At 35.5% G+C, this 20,880-nt stretch overlaps 1 protein-coding gene across 4 annotated transcripts in view; it reads right to left on the reverse strand.

The window, feature by feature from the left end:
• The window catches only part of DNAlig3 (DNA ligase 3), a 590,685-nt gene that overhangs the window by 11,123 nt on the left and 558,682 nt on the right, over positions 1-20,880 (reverse strand). For 3 of the 4 annotated variants that reach the window (XM_069834625.1, XM_069834628.1, XM_069834627.1), the window contains exon 24: positions 14,262-18,899. The exons of the other annotated variant lie outside the window; for it this stretch is intronic. The gene's annotated coding sequence lies outside the window, so the exon portion shown is untranslated. Of the gene's footprint in view, positions 1-14,261; positions 18,900-20,880 lie in introns of those variants that run through there. 4 annotated transcript variants of the gene reach the window in all.

The raw sequence follows: 20,880 nt of genomic DNA on the forward strand, positions 1-20,880 counted from the left end.
AAACTTTAGATATTCTATTAAATTAACTTTAAAAAAAATCCATAGCGCTACAGCCCATGAAGTGCCAAGACCGACCAGCCGGCTGCTGGCCTCACGTCCGCATGCCGAAGCAGAGGTGGACGATCATCCAACCAGAATGGAGGTATCGTGTCGTTAGCACGATGATCCTCCAGCCGTTACAGCTGGTTTACGAGACTGGATTTTCGCTACCTATCGTAACTCCCCAAGTGCATCACGATGCTGGGTGGACACCGGTCCCATATACTGGCCGAAACTTCATGAGAAAATTTCTTCCCCCACGGGGATTCGAACCAGTGCGCATTCCGTAACCCGAGTCCTAGGCAGGATGCCTTAGACCACGACGCCACGGCGCGGGTCAAAATTAACTTTTATTCTATGAAAATATAGAATATAATACTATACTATTTGCAAGTAATCACCATTTCTTGAAAATGACATCCTTCAAATGCCCTCCAGCAACGTGCATACATTTTTGTAATCGGTCTCTGAAGTTTCTCATTACACTTTGCAACATTTCGACTGTGATGTTTGGAATTTTTTCACGAACTGCCGTCTTCAGTTCTTCAATGTTTCGCGGCTTGTTTGCGTATACCTTACTTTTTAGATACCCCCATCAACAGAAATCACATGCACTTAAATCGGGGGTTCGTGCAGGCAGGGAATGCCTCCATTTCTCGATATCCCATGATTCCCAAACAAATTTCGTATTTCCGTCATAGAGATGGATACAGTATGTGCTGTTGCACCGTCTTGTTGAAACTAAATTGTTCTGCCAGAGCATATCTCCGGACTGAAAGCGTCGGACTACTCGCTAAAGCAACTCTAACAGTCTCAATATTTCCAGGAGTATTCTTTACCTGAAAGTTTCTTCTTTAGTGTTGAGTCTTTTTCTTCTAAATTGCGAACCCAGGTTTCAATCACATGTGAAAAGAGCACAGGATCATGACGGAGTTAAAAATGTTAGCGAAACTCCCTACGAGCTGCTTCTGCGCACTGACCATTTAGATATTAAGATTTTACAGCAAATCCTCTTCCTCACCACTTCAACCCTTCATGTTTAATAAATTGCAACAATCAGGCTAAATAATGACAATGAATCTGAGTCTACTAAAATAATCCATGTATTACCAACAACAAAATTAAAATCTTCTGTTTCTTTGACCTACCTTGTATTTATACTGACGCGAAGTTCGATGAAATTTAGCTGGACAGGTACATCTACCGGTACACTTTAGAATAAACTTTACTACATTTTCTGGAGTATGTTGCTTTGACAGTACGTCGAGAAATGTGGTTTCAGGCGAAGGATCTTCAGTGCGTTATAATTTTATTATCAAGTAAAGACTGTTCTAAATATAACGTATCGTAGCGTTGGATTGGTAAAGGAAGTTCTACACCCTGACCAGCACATTCACCAGACTTCTCTATGATTTTTGTTTGTTTGATCGGACACGTCAAGTCTTTCGTGTACGAGACTTTAGTCAAATAGATAAGTTAATAGCCAAAATTATTTCCGAATTTGATGATATTAATTTGCAACACCCCAGGTATTTTTTTCCTTATAATTTCATATTTATTATCATCATACGGTTTTCAGGTAGTAGTTTCCCTCACAATTCTGCATACGGTCCACTATTACCCTTGATTACAATCAATCACATATCCTAATATATTTCTCTTATCTATATCTCTCCATATCTTCCAATTATATAAGTTAAACCCTATTTCTGTCTATTTCTTCCTTCATCCTTTCTGATATACAATATTTTCAACTCTTCACGTTCTTTATCTTCCCTCAATCCCATTCCCGAATACTATGCAATACTGTCTACCTTACTCTTGTTTACAAACATTCTCGGCTACAATCTACTCATCCATCTCTACAATCATTGCCATTTTTCATTACTATTAGGGCTATCCCTAATTTTCTCTCTATTTTAAAACCTTTTTATTTCTGACTAGTATTCACTAATTTTTCTATTTTCTCATCTACATTACCGTATTATATGATTTGTCTCATTTATTGTTCCAATGTTCAAATGTTTGTAATACTTATTACTATTACTTGTTCAATTCACTTATCACTTTTTCACTTTATTGGATAACCTTTACGGTTCACTCCCACTACTTGCACTCACTTTCTACCTCCTCCACTTCCCATATTCTTCCTCTCTCAAACACCCCTAAATATTACTTACAATTATTACATATCAGCTAATGATGTTGGGCAGTAACTGACGTACATACGCCATGATCCCAGAAGAATTTCAGTTAATATTCCCATCGACATAAATACTTTTACTATCCTACAGCAAAAAAGCCAGAATTCAATGGTCACATGCCTACGTTCCCTATTTCAAAATACTTATATATTATAGCTTTCTCTGAGTATTTTTTAAACGGTGGATAACATCTGGAATCAATCTTAGTTTTTATAACATATTGCGTTGTACATTTCTTACTAGAAGACAATAAGTAATAGTGCAGTAAAAAATTAGCATTAGTCAACATTGTGAAAACGTAATCTGAGGATTAGTGAGTTGCCATTTTATTGAAGATTGAAAATGTTGATGTCAAAGTAACAGATGAAGGAGACATGCCTGGATTTAGACAATTATTCAGCATAAAGCAATGTCAAGGGACAGCGGATTACAAAGGATTTGCGGACAAGTATCAGGGTGAAAGACAAAGTTATGCAGACCAACTTTCAAACCACACTTCCTAATTGGCGATAAACTGACATTCCTTTCAGGAGACCTGTTCACAGTAGTTCTTCATCGCAGTTATATTGAAGCCGAAGATAATATTAAGAAACTATTTTAGTTTATAGCTCACGTACTTAACCCACTCTCAATGAGTCCTATTTGTGTAGTTCATATATAATCACAATGTAAAATCCATATACTCTTGCTTGAGGTGCTTATCGGGCTGGAATTAGTATTTTCATATTTTCTTCACTTCAGTATTGGAAATAGTCGGCACCACACTCTGGCCGTTTCAACCCAGGTATTAAATTTTACTGGATGATGAGATAATCATAAATGTACTTTATCACATGGTCGTTCTTGTATATGTTAATGTTACAATGCCAGCACATAATGATAGATTGAGCTCAATATGAAACACCCGACTACTACCAAGAGACAACTGTACACGAATACCTCACCTTCGTTCACTCACTCCCCATCCCATATTGCCTTATAAGGAAAGGATAAACAGGACATTTTCCCTGTCTATAAATGAGGCTCCAGTGTATTATATATATATATATATATATATATATATATATATATATATAAATAATTTCTTTGTTCTTCTTACTTATTTCTTGGTATACTTGTTTATTTAACTCCTTCTCCACTTGGATTTGAATATTTTGCAGTAAAACTTACATACATTTATAAAGATTGTACAATGTTATAGTATTATAAAATGTATAAAAGTCATTTAAATCTATATATAATAATTTTAAATGCTAAAAGCAATTTCAAGACGAAAATAAAAATTCAAAATATAAAAAGAAACACTTGACCATGGATGTTATGTAACATGCCTCTATTATTCATTTCCTGTCTTTCTCACCTTCGTTTTCTCCCGTCAGTTCTTCATTTTTTGATCCTCTCCTTTATATTGGTCCCTCTGATCTTCATTTCATGTCGGTCGGTTATTTTCCGTCACTTCATTCTTCATCTTTTGTCCCCCAGTTGTTTATTTCCTGCCGCCATTTCTTTCAACCTCTGCTGCTGGTTCCATTATAATCTGCCCTTTATTCTTCATTTTCTCATCGTCTCCTTTATAGTGCTCCTCTGTTATTTCCTGTTCTTTATTTTCTGCCCTCAACTGTTTAGTTCCTGCCCCTATATACTTCAACCTCTGCTCCTGGGTTCATTATAATCTGCCCTATATTCTTTATTTTCTAATCGTCTCCTTTATATTGCCCCTGTGAACTTTATTCCATGTCGGTCGGTTATTTTCCGTCAATTCATTCTCCATTTTCTGCCCTCAGCTGTTTAGTTCCTGCCCTTATAATCTTCAAACTCTGCTCCTGGGTTCATTATAATCTGCCCATTATTCTTTATTTTCTGATCGTCTCTTTTATACTGCCCCTCTGTTCTTTATTCCATGTCAGTCTGATATTTACCGTCATTTTCCATTCTTTACTTTCCACTCCTCTCTTTCTATTCTCCACCCCTCTCGTCTTCTTTATGCATACGTCACTTGTGAATTTTGTGGACTTTGTTTCTTTATTTACATTCGATTCCTTTTATTCTCTACCTCTCCATTCTTTACTTTCCACTCCTCTATTTCTATTCTCTGCCCCTCTCGACTTTGACAGTTAATATTTTAATAATAATGATAATAATAATAATAATAATAATATACAACATTTAAAATACGGATAATGTAAATTCTAAATAGTTTTAATACTGACCTCCCTTGACAAAATTCTTTGTATGCCACTGTTTTCGTGAGATGTTAGGGTTACACGTGAATGAATTTCTTAAGACTCCGCTCTGTTTCTCCTTTGTTTGTTTGTTTTATACTTTTTCTCGCTGTTCATAGATCAAGTGTTATAAATAATGTGTAACGAAAATATATTCAATGGGTAAATTAAGTGCAGAATAAACATCTTTTGTCTTAATCGTGTGAACCAAGGGCTTCCCGAAGATGGACGTAGACAAATTCACGCTATAGAAGATGGGTAATTTTTTTGTTTTGTCGAAAGTTGTATGTACTGTATGTATGTGTATTAAGAATTCTCGTGTATAGCAGCGGTAAAATTTTAGAGGGTGGCAGTGTTCTATGTAAATCTTGGATACCTGCTGTAGGCCCGCTAGTGAGGGGAAAAGATCGGAAACATATTATCAATTCACAATCTCACTGGCCCACAACTCTTTTATCCGCAGACATGCTTTTACGAAGTATACAAACTGAAAATATGTAAGAATTAAGTCGAGAGCAATTAACAACAAACATTAATTAGTTGTCCATGTGTTCAACATTAAAGGCGAATAAAAATTCAGAGTTGACTGAAAAAGGTACAAAACTGAAATCTGTATACTGTTATTAAAGCTGACCTATTAATCAACTAGCTGTAGAATTCAAAACAGTGATGTAATTATTAAATTACGGGTGCTGTAAAAATTTTCTAATAAAATAAATTTAAAACCGACAAATGTGTGGAAGTAAGACTTTGGATTTGAGTACAAGTTGAATTGTGTAAATAGTGAAGGTGATAATCTTTTTTTCTTCTATGTCCAAGACGCGGAATCGAAATAGTTTATAATGAACTGGGATAATTATGGTAAACACCGTTGTTATATTTTCGTTATTATTCTCTTTGTTCAATAATCTTACGACCATTCCATGACAAAGTGAGCCTGACCCCAATACATTCAAACATCTTTCATCACATGGAATTTTGAAGATTATGCAAGAAATTACAGTTTAAAGAAAGAAGTGGAAACATGTAGGCCTGAACTAGCTTTTGTGCTTCTGCTGCTACTACTACCGCTACTACTACTACTACTACTACTACTACTACTACTACCACTACCACTACTACTACTCTACCACTACCACTACTACTACTCTACCACTATTACTACCTCTACCACTACTACCACCTCTACTACTACTACCACCACCACCACCACCACTACTACTACTAGGCCTACCACCATTACTACTACCACCACTACCATTACTATCAGCACTACTACTACTACTAAAAAACCTGGGAGTTCATTTTGAATTTAACCTTACCTGGGACACGCATATCAAACACACGTGCAAGAAAGTATTTTCCACTCTTCACTCATTAAAAAGATTGTACCACTATCCAGCTAAATTAAAGCAGACGCTTGTACAGACTCTTATTAAGCCTCATTTCGATTATTGTGACGCTTTATTCAGTGATCTCAGGGTGGATTTATTCCAGAAACTGCAACGTGTTCGTAATGCGTGTGTTCGTTTCATTTGTAATGTCCGCTACTACGATCACATTTCGCCTTCTTTCGAAAAATTATTGTGGCTCAGGTTAAATGAGAGGAGAAAGTTACATTCCCTTTCTCTCTTATACCGAATTTTGCACACCTCTGCTCCCTCTTACTTATCTGTCCGATTCCACAGTCTTTCTCAGTATCGTAACTTAAATACTCGGTCACAATATGATAACACGCTAGAAATACCACTCCACACATTATCTCTTTATTCTTCATTTTTCACTGTTACTACTTGTCGTCACTGGAATTCTCTGCCGCCTGAAGTCAAAGGCTGCCGAACTTTAATTTCCTTTAAATTTAAATTAGAAAAATATCTTATGATGAGATGCCAGACCTAACGCGTTGCAAATATTTAATGGAATGTGTTCCACTGTATTTAGTTTTATTTTTTATTTATTTTTTTAGTTTCTTATTTTTATTGTGTAACCATGTAAATCGTGTTTATTTATCACTTAACGCCAATATGTATCCCAATGTGTTGTTTTTTTATTATTAATCTATTTTTTTGTGTACATTTTATTCAATTGTCAGTTTCTGGTTTAATTATGTAAATCCTACTTAATTGTAATCTAATACTAATATGTATACTAATGTGTTTATTTTTATTTCTACTGTGTAGATTTTTCATTGAATTATCGGCTTCTGTTTTTATGTGATTCGTATTTGATTCTAATAACATTAATATGTATTCCACTATGTTTATTTTTATTTTATGAGGTAAATTTTTATGTAACTACCTCTTCTGATCTCATTATGTACCTCAATTTTATCAGTATGTAATTACTTCATTCTGATTAAGTTTTATGTTCAACTATGTAAGTAAGTTTTAATCCTGGTTGAGTGTAAGAGAAGGCCTTACGGCCTTAACTCTGCCAGGTTAACTACTACTACTACCACTACCACTACCACTACCACCACCAACACTACTACCACTAACTACTACCTACTAACTACTAACACTACTACTACTACTACTACTACTACTACTACTACTACTACTAAAATATGGCCATAAATAGCTTATTCTACACTATTCTATAAAAAAACTAGATATTTAATTACTCCATGGAATACGCAATAACAATTTTAACACAAAAAAATACTAGCCTATACATTTTGTTCGTTGTATTTCTAGGAATCACAATATGAGAAGGAATGTAATAGTTCCCTGTTATCCTGTATAAATGTACTTCAATTTAAAAAGTTGTAATTTCTTGCCATCTCCTTAATATATAATATGGTGGAAAACTGACTGAATAATGGAAAGGAAAATGCAAGCACATGAAAAAATCTGCAACAATTCTTCGCTAAAGATTATCCAGCAATTGAACCCGCATGTCCAGTACAGCATAGAAAACTGAAGTTTGGGTGCATCTTCATAATATTAGTAGTCTACCGTAATGCTAAATGCACAAAAATTCAAAGCAATGAAGAAGAAAGAAAATAGCCATAGAGAAATCCACGGAAAATATGTTAACATCATAACAATCACATAGGCCTAAAGGTAAACACCCATCACAAATAATAGGCTATAAAATTAATAATTATTATTCGTGACACCGAATGTTTCTTGCTATCTACACAAGACCGAGATCCAGCAACCAGAAACTACAAGAAATGTATGCTCAAAGACAATATCAATGTAACAGACAACTGCCGACGTTAACATTAGCACAAGAAACCAAAGAAAATATAATAGGAAATTCCAGATTAATGCCTGCGACAGATTATGCAAGAAGCCACAACATCGTCCGCAAGAAAATACACTCAAATCCTATATACAATGCCAAGACTGCAAGTAGTCCAACCTATCACAGATTGCCTTCGAAAACGGGGAAGTTGGGCTCTACTGGAACAGCTCAGCACACATGGACAAAACCATGAAGCATTGCACCATTAGTAGGAAAGATAACCATACTAAGCGACAAAGTTTTGAGAGAATCCCTACGCGGAGTGGCGTTTTTTCTGTTATGTCAACAAAACACTGAAATGAAGTGTAGCTGCATACAAGAGTAACTGACGCACATTCTACAATATAGGCTACTTAAAATGCTGTGAACTACATAAAAACTCGTAACATTATTAAGCCTATTATTATTATTATTATTATTATTATTATTATATTTATTTTCGACTTTCCAGATAGTAAAGTATTCAACAACAGGGTCGTCATATTATAGTCCCATATCACATCTCCTGCAATATATGAACTGAAATCACGTGACACTAAAAAGTAAGTCAGAAACGAATATGTCAGTAACTTACGTGAGCTACCAAAAGATCAACTTTAAATAAATAAATATTCGTAAATAAACAAATAAGTATATACAAATAAATATAAGTAAGTATATCATATATTATATAGTGTTCTGCCCAGAAAACCCAGCTTTCTCCAATCTTTCCTATTTTCTGCCTTCCTCTTAGTCTCCGCATATGATCCATATATCTTAATGTCGTCCATCATCTGATATCTTCTTCTGTCCCCGAACTTTTCTCCCATTCACCATTCCTTCCAGTGCATTCTTCAGTAGGCAGTTTCTCAGCCAGTGACCCAGCCATTTCCTTTTCCTCTTCCTGATAAGTTTCAGCATCATTCTTTCTTCACCCACTCTTTCCAACACAGTTTCGTTTCTCATTCTGTCTGTACATTTCACAAGCTTCATTCTTTTCCATATTTTCATTTTAAATGTTTATAGTCGACATTTGTATAAAAAAACTGACTTTCAGACAATCAATATATTTTATTGACCTATAATGGAAATGGTTATTATAAGGTAATCTTTAGAGGACAGTACATTTTAATAAAAAGGGAAATCGATATGTGCAATCTGTTATATCGAAGAAGTTCTTTGTAAACAATGTTCAAAGTTTGTGTTAAGAGCATTTACTGATAGTAATTATTATTCACTTCCGATTAAGACAGTTCGCCTTAATTTTTACAGGTTGCAGAGTTATCCAATGAATTTCACTAAGAAAATTGCACTGTACATTCAATATTGAACATTTTGGTACATTACCAGTATATGCAGAGATTTTTAAAAGAATTAAGCGAGTTCGTATTATATAATGTGTATAGTGTATGTATCAATGTATAATACACAATATATAGAGCCTTGGGTAGTAACTTAACAATTTTAAGTATAAGAACAACAAAAATTAAATTTAACAAAGCAAGTCAGTTCAGGAAATCCTTTAAATTGTCCAAAAACTACTGTTTTAATATGTTGCAGACCTACTTTAATTTGTTCATGTTTAAATACTCTATAACCAAAGCAACTTTTGACGTTCTTCGAAATTCTACACAAATGCCCAGCTTAGAAATGTTTGCGAAACAGAAAGTAATCATTCGCGAAAAATAAAGTAAATAATTTCGTGAAATTCACAGCTTGTACAGTTATTTGGAAAATTGCACTCAGAATTCAATATTAAACATTATAATACAAACATTATGTGCATTTTTAAAAATTGAGTTATATAATAATTACTTATTAAGAATTGTTAAATAAAATATTGTATTATGTATGTGTATGTATTTATTCACACTGCAAATGGGTATATATCCGGTGGCAGTGGTAACTAATTACACTCAATAATGACAATTAATAATAAACACAACTAATAAAAACAATAATTGATAATAATAATAATAATAATAATAATAATAATAATAATAATAATAATATAATAACAAAAAGGAGCATCCTAAATTAAATGAAGCATGGTCACTTATGCTAAGGGGTTTATAAGTAGTGCTGCCCCTAGACCAGGCTTGGAGAACTGGGCGACAATTGTGGCGTTGCGTCACTCATCGGATACGTCACTCACCTCTTCCTTCCATCTCCGCGTCATTGACTTTGTAGGGGAGAGGATTTGTATTCAGTGTCTCTTACGTGATTGCGTACGGGCCATAGACACGTCATTCAACGCCGGTGGACGGGGAACCAACGCTTTCCCCACGCTTTCCACCCCTCTCTCGCCAGTTCTGCATCCCTGCCCTAGACACTGCTAAACTTCCCCTTCCCCTCTCACAAAGAACATAATTTATGAAACAAAGAAAGAAATTGTAGAGAAATAACCAGAGATCGTCGGCCTGTCGTCAGAACTGTTGCTGGTGTACTTGGTCCCAACTGATTATACTCGTATTAGGCGTATCCTACTCGTAAGACACACAAGTCGTCGCACTGTTGAAGACCCTCCACAACTCTTTCCACAGCTCAGACACAGTTTTGTCGCGTCGTTGCCTGTGTACACACGCTTCTTTAAACCGTAACGACAAAAATGTCGTTCAATAATCTGTCGCCTGTGTACACACAACCTTACAGTAATACTAGAGTGACTTAACGACCAGTCGCGGTTCTCATGTCTAGTAGCTGGAAATAAATGGCTGTAAGTTTCAGCGCGAGGTTAGGACACGGAGTTCCGACAATAATACTATCTGTCGTATTAAGAATAAAAAAACCTCGCATGACAGGGAACTAATGATTATAAAAAGGCGATAAAACAATTTTTCAACAAACTGTTCGGTGAGAGTCAGATTAATACATTGTTTATCAGTCAATAACGGTTTAGGAATGGTTCATGCGAGACAAATGGGCAATGGATAGTGGTTTGGGTTTTAAAAATTGTATAAAATAGATTATAATTTATTGCATAACAATCTATTGTAGTTATTTCGGTATACAAATATTTGAACAGTTAATATTCTACAACACAAACCGATATTGTGCCCATTTCATTTCCAAATAATACACATTGGTTTAATACATAACAAATGCCAGTAACAAACGATATTTAAAACTGGACAAATCTCTAGCATAATAATCCCTATTGTGTTTCAATATAAATATCAGAACCCACATGCATTACTATTATTATTCAATTAATTCGTACTTACATAAGGTCTCATACTTAAAATTCACTCCCAACTGGTAATTCGCAAGACCTCACAGATGAAGTTTAAGAAACAAAGCAAGGTTTAGGAAACTTCGTTCTCAACTGTTACAAGGAAAACCACAATGCGATCGCATCTGTTATACAGTAGTACCTACATACTCATTTCATAGACATCATTTTCTGTAATTATTTAGAAGTGGGTCTACATTTAGTATCTTTTTCGTAGCAATAAAACAGGTTCATAGTTTAGCTGGACTGGAAAAGAGGAAGGTAAGGGAAAAGTGAAGGGCAAATGACAGGATAATAAACGGAGGGTGGATAGACAGATGGACGGACGGACAGACAGACGGGCAGAGAGTTACACGAAGAGACAGACAGGTAGAGGGAGAGGCAAATAAACGAAAAACAGTTGCCTGTAGAGACAGATAAGCGGACTTTCAGACAGACGAAATGACAGACGGATAGTAGGTAGACAAACAAAGACAGAGACAGACAGACAAAGAGGGCGGACGGACGGCCGCACGGACAGATATACAGATAGATGAATGGATGTATGGAAGCAATGGGCAGACAGACGGACGGAGAGACAGATAGGCGGGCAGAGGTAGATAGATAGATAGATAGATAGATAGATAGATAGATAGATAGATAGATAGATAGATAGATAGATAGATAGATAGATAGATAGATAGATAGGCAGGCAGGCATAGATAGATAGATAGATAGATAGATAGATAGATAGATAGATAGATAGATAGATAGATAGATAGATAGATAGATAGATAGATAGATAGATAGATAGATAGATAGATAGACAGACAGACAGATAGATAGATAGATAGATAGATAGATAGATAGATAGGCAGGCAGGCAGAGATAGATAGATAGATAGATAGATAGATAGATAGATAGATAGATAGATAGATAGATAGATAGATAGATAGATAGATAGATAGATAGATAGATAGATAGATAGATAGATAGATAGATAGATAGATAGATAGATAGATAGATAGATAGATAGATAGATAGATAGATAGATAGATAGATAGATAGATAGATAGATAGATAGATAGATAGATAGATAGATAGGCAGGCAGACAGAGATAGATAGATAGATAGATAGATAGATAGATAGATAGATAGATAGATAGATAGATAGATAGATAGATAGATAGATAGATAGATAGATAGATAGATAGACAGGTAGGTAGATAGATAGGCAGGCAGACATACAGACAGACAGATATATAGATAGACAGATAGAAATGTATATGGTAGGTCGATGAATGGGTATATACTAGATAGATAGGTCTAACTAGATAAAATAAAAGTAAAACAAATTAAGAAAGAGGTAGGACTAGGGAAATATACTGTAAAGTACGGGAGAAAAAATAAAATAGAAAACATATATACTATCAATCGTATGTTCGACAGTTTTTTTACGCTCCAGAATAGAACTTTCGTAAAACTTTCGAAATTATAATATGATCCATTATAAAATGAAAACACTTAACCGAAATCGATGACGAAGGAAGTGAAATTATGTGCAAGTTTTTCACTACTTCATGTTAAAAGGAATTATCTCTTCAGCCACTGCAGTAGATTCCGTTATGAATCACGCCGTTTATGACTTAATAGTCTTTACGTCAAGAGTATTTAGAAGAGATCGAGAACAAAACATTATAGAAGGCTAATTTCGTACGCAATAAATATAAAATTACTGAGACAATATTTTATTTTAGATTAAAGATAAAATATCGCATTGAAATTAAGTCCAATTTATATAGACGACAATAATTTGGTGTACAAGAATAAAAATCACAATATATGTATAGATATATCTTCGCGTTTCGTATGTCATACAAAACAATAAGCATTCATCAAAATCTAGATTCTTAAACGAGTAATAATGATATCGGGTCAAGTAACAAGTTTCGTCGTAAGTACAAACTATCCTTCATTTCCTTCCTCATATTTCGTAATAATGCTGTTTCAAAAAATAAAGAAAAAGAAATTAAATGGAAAGTAATTACTACGAAAAAGTAACAGAAAGGTGTAATGAAATTTTCACTTACTGACAGATAGTTAAAAGTTTGATAAGAAAAGTATACATGAGTCTCAGCCACGTTGAATGAATGTGACGAAAGAAAAAATAACGAATGAAATTGAAGAAATTAGTTCAAATGATTAAATGAGTAATATATTCCTTTGTCAATAATAGAAGTAATGCTTTGAGGAATAATATTTATGAATGCTTCCAATTTGTCGAAGTCTATAAAATATATTTATGCCATCCCAGCATTATAAACAGGTTGTTACTACATCGAATATCGTTCATTATTATGACACGCTTGCCCATAAAAAAACAACGACGTATTCGCTGTATAACATAATACCGGAACGCTTGGATCGGGATGCATGCAGCTCGTCTGTCTTCTACGCGCAGTGTAACAAGAAATGAAATGCAGGACAGAAGGTAACGTATCATTTCTTTCAAAGCTTTAACAATTTTGTATCACTTTTGTAATATCACATGAAACAGTTCTGTGGTTTAGAGAAACTATATTAACAATAAATAAAGGAGCATTCGTAACATAACCTGCAATATCATCCATTACTCTTTACTCAATGCCAAGTCCAGGCACAACTAATCGATAAGACTAATTGTCTCGAATTGAATTTATTTTATAATTTCTTTCCTACAATTTATAATGCAAAGATGCCATAAAGTGTTGTATCCAACTCGTGGATAATCTTATTATGACACTCGTGACATTATTATGACATTCACTCATGCCATAATCATCAAGTTATCCACTTGTTGCATAACTATTGTTGAAACTGTACCGGTAACAATACGGTGTAAGGAAGAGAACGAATACTATAATAATCAATAGTGGAATGTGGGACGGCGATATTCTGTTCTGGAGCTGTATACTGTATTTGCGTCCGATGCTGTACCATCTATCAAACAGCGCATCACGAACTGAAATACTGTTTATAAACGTAACTTTTCTTGTGTTTGGAGCAATGGTTATCTGAAAATTGGTATATTATTGCAAGACATGAACCTAAGAATATAGTTTAAAATATATAGTTATGGGTTAGGTATAAATACCCACAAATAACTCTTAAGGGGAATATTGGAGGGTTGTTTGAATCGAACTTCCTATTGCTAATGAAATACAGAATTCATGACGCTTCAAGGGTTCGTCTTTAAGTGAAAAGAGGCTGTATTTGAGGCTGAAATATTGGCTAAATATAATTTCATTGGTATAGGCTATTTAATTCATGTACTAAAATGTACGAAAAATAAAAACAGAGGAAACTACTCGTACATAAGGATAAAATGTAATTTATTAACAAAAAATCACTACAATCATTATATTTGGTACAGGTGAACTTTTCAATCAGATCGCTAAAAACGAGAAAACAGCGCATTCCAATAATGCCACGCATTCACAAAATTCCAGTGTAACTTCAATATCAATTTTTTTACACGCATCGGTGAAATCAGGTTTCAAATTATAATTCTCTCAGTGATAAACGTTAACGGCATTATTTTTAAATACAAACCGGAATAACTGAATGGTGATAACAGCAACTTTTAACGTGAAATTAGTTACTGTTTGGGAATTACCAGACGATCCCGGAGCTATATTTTTTATACATTAGACATATTGTGACACACCATTAACCGAACGACAAGAGCATCGGCTTTGCAACCCAGAGTTTGGAATTCAAATCCTGCCGAGTCCAAGACAGTGTTGGGGAAGGTTTTATTGGGGTGTTCCAGTTTCCTAGGTCATAACTCCACCACCATCCCGTTATCACAAGCCCTCAAATTGTGTGCCGGGCTTGCTATGAAACATTCTCCGGCAGAAATTCATCTGCGAAATTAAACATTAGTGCCCTTATGTCTGACTAGCCAATTAAACTGAACTTGAAGAAGAAAAAGGAACATTATTTACAGCAGAAACGGGACAATTTCATGATTAACTTCTTACAACGAATACATTAAGTAATTAAATCTACTTAGTTTCAGTCTGGCAGCATTGTTACGTACGAGAATATGATTTATGCAGGAAGCTAATAACATTGTAACAGTTAAGGCGAGCAGTTATATGTTGCATGAAGGCTACGGTCTTGGATTCGAATTCTGGTTAGGGCACGTATGCTTGTCAGTTGGCAATACGGTATCTTGTAATGTGTTGGGCGGTGGCTCTTCGTCGTGCTGATCTCACATCAAAGGAGTCCTGCCAAGAATGTCGTACATGCATAAGGTCTGAAAAAAAAAAAGGAGCCAGCATTCTTCAAGGGCTGTAGCGTTGTGCAGATAGTTTTAAAATGAAATCGCATATATGAAGTTTTTTTTTCAACAAAAATGATCAAAATCATCCGCCTGATAAGTGTTATCCATCCATCCATCCATCCATCCATCCATCCATCCATCCATCCATCCATCCATCCATCCATCCATCCATCCATCCATCCATCCATCCATCCATCCATCCATCCATCCATCCATCGGTTCTACAGCTCATGTTTGAGCCTTGACCTGCCGAATTATTTGCCTCCATAAATCTCTATTTTGCGCTGCCAGTTTCCAATTTCTGCAATGTAGTAGACTAGTCGCATCCTCCCTGATATTATCTTCTAATCTCTTCATGGGTCTTCCAGGACGGCGAGTTCCATGAAAACTAGCTCTAAGGGCTTTTTTTGGTAGCCGATCCAGAGGAAATCTTTGTACGTGACCTGCCCATTGGAGTTTTTAAATTTTTATATAGGTGAGTATATCGCATTCTTTATTCTTCATATAGTTCTTTATTATTTCGTATCCTCCATTCCTGATTTATGTTTACAGGTCTAAATATTTTTCAAAGTATTTTCCTTTCAAAGCTACCAATAGCTTCCTCAGCCCTTCTGGTAAGACACCATGTTTCGCAGCCATACATGAGAACAGTTCTTATTAGTGTTTTATATAGTCTTATAACAGTTCTTAGTTCTTATTAGTGTTTTATAAAGTCTTATAACAGTTCTTATTAGTGTTTTATAAAGTCTTATAACAGTTCTCATTAGTGTTTTATAAAGTCTTATAACAGTTCTCATTAGTGTTTTATAAAGTCTTATAACAGTTCTCATTAGTGTTTTATAAAGTCTTATAACAGTTCTCATTAGTGTTTTATAAAGTCTTATAACAGTTCTCATTAGTGTTTTATAAAGTCTTATAACAGTTCTTATTAGTGTTTTATAAAGCCTTATTTTAGTTGCCGTGTGGACGTCGCGACTACTCATAACCTGGTGTAGGGAAAAATAAGCTTTATTGGCCGATCTTATGTGCTTTTGGATCTCATTAAGGACATTATTATTGGTAATCCTTGAGCCTAAGTAATCAAAACTATCAACCACGGTTATCTCTGGTTCGCCGATCATAAGTTGCCGGCTATTTCTAATTTTAGAACTTACTTGAATCATTGCCTGAGTTTTGGTTAGATTGCTATTAAGACCTACAGTATGTCCTCAGTGGCCTCTTTCAATTCATTGTTGATTTCGTTTATTGCCTTGATATTTCTACTTATTATGCATATATCATCCGCATAACCGATTACTTGAGTGGTCTGGTAGTCCAGAGTACCTTTCATATTGATAAAGAGCTTTCTTATCGCATATTCCAGTACTAAGTTCAACAGGCAGGGGGCCAGCCCATCACCTTGTTTGAGTTCCTCCTCTATGTTAAAGGGGTCTGTTAATTGAGTTTGAATTTTGACCTGAGCTATTGTTCCTTTCATCGTTGTTTGTACTAATTTTATAAGTTTATATGGAATATCAAATTCTTGCATAATCCTGTAAATTTGCTTCCGATTTATGCTGTCGTAGCCTTGTTTGAAGTCCATATAGATTTGGTATACATTGGTATCGTATTCCCATAGTTTGCTCAGCATCATTCTGACCGTGAAGAGTTGGTCTATGGTGGATCTGCCAGCTCCCTGGTATTCGCCTAGTAGGTTTTCGATATATGGGTTAAGCCTGTTACGTATGATGTTTGCCTGACAAGTGTTATGGCCTATTTAAGTCTCAATCCATAGTTTTAGCACGCCAATAAAAGAATTTCTGCATCTCGAGAGTTGTTTTGGGATTCTTTCTCTATTCATTTTGTTGACGTGGCCTAACCAATATTTTCTCTGTGTTCCTATGTATTTTATTACAATGCTATTCTGTGTTCTTGTGGTATTTCTTCATTTCTTTTTAACCCCACTTTATGTAACTTGTTGTACAGTCAAGGCAAGAGATAGTTGAAAAATTTAAACTTGCTTCAGTGTGTTCCTTTCCCCTAATGGATCAATAACGCGAGGAGGTATAGTTCGTTTAATATTCTCGAGTGCAATTTCATAGAAAGGACTTTGCCGACAGACCTTCTACTGCCCCCTACTAATTGACTGTCATAAATCAATGTCTTTCTTATTGTAATAGAAATACTGCCTTCGTCTGTTAGAAACCAATCACAACCCTCGTTCAGAAAAACTGACAGGTTCTCTTTATTTTCACGTGAATGAAGGGAGAGCTGCCACATATTTTCCGAATTCCAGAATTACTGAATGTGGCAAATGTGCAGCATGGGAATGGGGAACGTGATGGGATGATCAGAGGTGTTTGTGTATGAAGTTTTAAATCTGTTAAGTGGGTATAGCGAACTTCCAGGATTCTTTTGTAACTTGTAGGCCTATAGACTTGTTACTTTAGAGTCTATAAACAATTTTTAATACAGCACTCATTGTACTAGCTATAAGTTGGAAGGACGCCGTGACTCTTTGTTTTTAGTTTAGGTCACGATTAAGTAATTTCTTAGATAAAACGTCACAGTGTGCTAGTTGTCAAAGTTAGGCATCCCTCTAATATTCTATGGGGTCTATGGACTAGAGAGAATTAAAGAGGAGGAAACTGTTCGAACAGTGGTAGGCAGAAGAAACAGAAGTATTCGAAGAAAAATCTGTCTATTTCCATCACAAAGAGGACATGACACTCAAATGAACTTTAACATGCGTTTCGGGTATTGAAAGCCGATGCATAGAGCGTATTCCGAATCTCAGCGCTGAGCAATTTGATGGCATGACGGTGTTCCGAATTTCACCGATGGAGTCACTGATGCTCCACCGGTGTCGCACTGTTGCCATCAGCTTGCAGAGGTGGTGGCAGTCTCCATCAGCCGCCATCAGTGAATCTGATTGGTTCTTGTATAGGGCGGGAATTAGCAGACGAATGACATCGTGCACTGTTGTGTCATGGCGGTGTGTTCTGCTTTAGTTCTGCTGTATTGTTTGTAATGAGCACAACGTAAAACAAAATGTTAATGGCTTATGAGCGAACATGTCAACGGACTAGTTATTACTACCGGTTCAAGAAATAAATTGTTTATGCTCTCTTTTCTTTGAACTAGATGGCAGTACGGAAATTTCGCAAAATTTTTCTAGCGTAGTACAGACAACTTATACAGTCGCCATGACAGTCATAGATCTTTCCAGCAGTTTTGTTCCTATTTCGCTGCAGCGTGACGTCATTGTTGTCCACCGGTCCGGTGAGATTCGGAATACGCTGATAAGAAATTCGTCTGTGGGCACTTTATTGTTGAATCACTTAACAGTATAAACAAGTAAGCGGCTACCTGCCTGCAGGTAACGGCAAAGAGAGATAGTCCTTTCCCGCCAATTAATCTAACACGTAACCTTTAAAACCGAATCCAACAGCTTGTAACGATGGTATTTCATAGTTGAAATAGTTCCGGACTAAATATAATAATAACCATGGAGGGGCAAGTGCGAAATACCAGAGACAAATGAACGCGTGTAAGGAATGCTGTAGAAGCCAAGCCAACGCCAGATGACAAAAGATACTTCCTTGCTTCTTTCTACGTGACAGTTGTGGAGAGCCCTTCCCCAGCTCTTGACGTGAGAGCGCCTTGTTCGGTGAACCGGGGATGACCTGAAACGAGCAATGCACAATCTTCAACAGAACATCTATGTTCCTATTTAAGACTGATTCTAAAGCTACTTGACCTTATAATAGTGACGTAAGGTTTCAAGATGGATGGCTGCAACTGAGCTTTACACGCAATCAAAAACATTCCTCCACTTAATATGAATGGTTTTTTATTTGGTTTATTTTACGACGCTTTATCATTACCGTCTGAGTGAGATGAAGGTGATAATGCTAGCCAGTCCAGGGTCCAGAGCCGAAAATTATCCAGCATTTTCCCTTAATGGATTGAGAAAAAACCCTGGAAAAAACCTCAACCAGGAAATTTTTCTCAACCAGGGTTTGAACCCTGGCCCGCTCGTTTCACGGTCAGACGTGCTAACTACTACTTCACAGCGGTGGACTGTCTTTCATTTTGATTACGCAGTCAACTACAATGGTTACTTCCATTGCAGAAAAAGAATTTACAACAGATAAAAGGGCCTAATCCTCAAATGAAAGAGCTCGAGAAAAAAATACAGCCACCTTTCTTTTCGAAGTTTCCTGCTTTGAGGAGCAATTTCTCCGCAGATTATATCGTCGTTGCTCCTGGAATAACTCCTATGTGACATATTTATCGATTTTCAGATTTTTGCTCTATTAGCCTAAATAACGTAAATAATGATACAGCAAATAATAAAATCTCATATGTAATCATATTTCTTTCTTTCGAAAATGTAAGAATTCACAATCTCCTATGTAGGCTACCACTGCCATAGAATGAATAAATGTGTTTTTTCTTCCCACCGAAAAATGTTATATTTTGCACATTGGAGTTATTGCAGGAACAACGACGATATGAGTATAGAGTTCGAAGTTCAGGCACATTTACTCAAGTTAAGTACACACAGAATAATACCGTGTTAAAGCAGCTGGCAAGGTAGTCCCTCCCCTCATACACACATCAGTTAGTTGGATGGAGCAATATAGACAAAGCAAGGAAAAAAATTAAATGTTCGCTTGAAGGACAAACGTAAATATTACGCTGGTTAGAATACTTAGCATTATCGTCTCTAGGTTGTAGAAATATAATATTGTTCTTGGTCTATAAACAGTTATGTAGGGCAACACTATTTACAAAGGTACTTTGTAACAATTTTAATAATACAGTAATAGTGATAATAATAATACTTAATTATTGGAATATCAAAACACACACCATTTGTAACTGTAGGCCTACATAAATTACAAAATAAGGAAAAGAAGCGACTTAAACACAGTAATTATAAAACAGAGGTCACAGAAATAGACTTGTCTGAAACTAATTAGATTACTATAAAAGAAACAATATTTAGATAAAACATTTACGAAACAACATGTTCTATTAATATAAACCCAACTTCCGTACGAGTAAAACTCGTTACCAAGAAACGAAGATAATATTGTAGGTATCACAGTCTAGTATAGGCCTATAGTCACGAAGCTTGAGTTGTGAGGGTGCTAGGAACAATAGACTGTGCCAGTACTATATCGCATTTTCTGTAATGAGGCATATTAGCGATCCTAGTGGTTAGCAACTATCTATAGATGCATATTTACTACGTATTGAGCTTCGTGACTGTATATACTACACTGTGGTGTTATACGTAAAATGAAAGTTTTGTAGGTTAACCTGATAACAAAATAGAGTAAACTAAGAATCAAATGAAGTAAATTGAAGTACTGGTATCACAAATTAATAACATACTTATTTAAAATATACAGTATGTTAAATATAATATAATCCGTGGCGCTACAGCCCGTGAAGGGCCTAGACCGACCAGCCGACTGCTGGCCTCACGAGCACAATGATCCCCCCAGCCGTTATAGCTGGCATTCGCATTAATACTAATTTAAATTATATATTATTCTAAATATCTCCTATTTTTAATTTGAATTTATAGGGTATAATTTTAAATATAGATACCGGTACTTCAAAATCGTGTCATTATACATTTTAGTCCATTAA

Source organism: Periplaneta americana, chromosome 9 (genome assembly GCF_040183065.1).
Source record: "Periplaneta americana isolate PAMFEO1 chromosome 9, P.americana_PAMFEO1_priV1, whole genome shotgun sequence".
Taxonomy (NCBI): Eukaryota; Metazoa; Arthropoda; class Insecta; order Blattodea; family Blattidae; genus Periplaneta; species Periplaneta americana.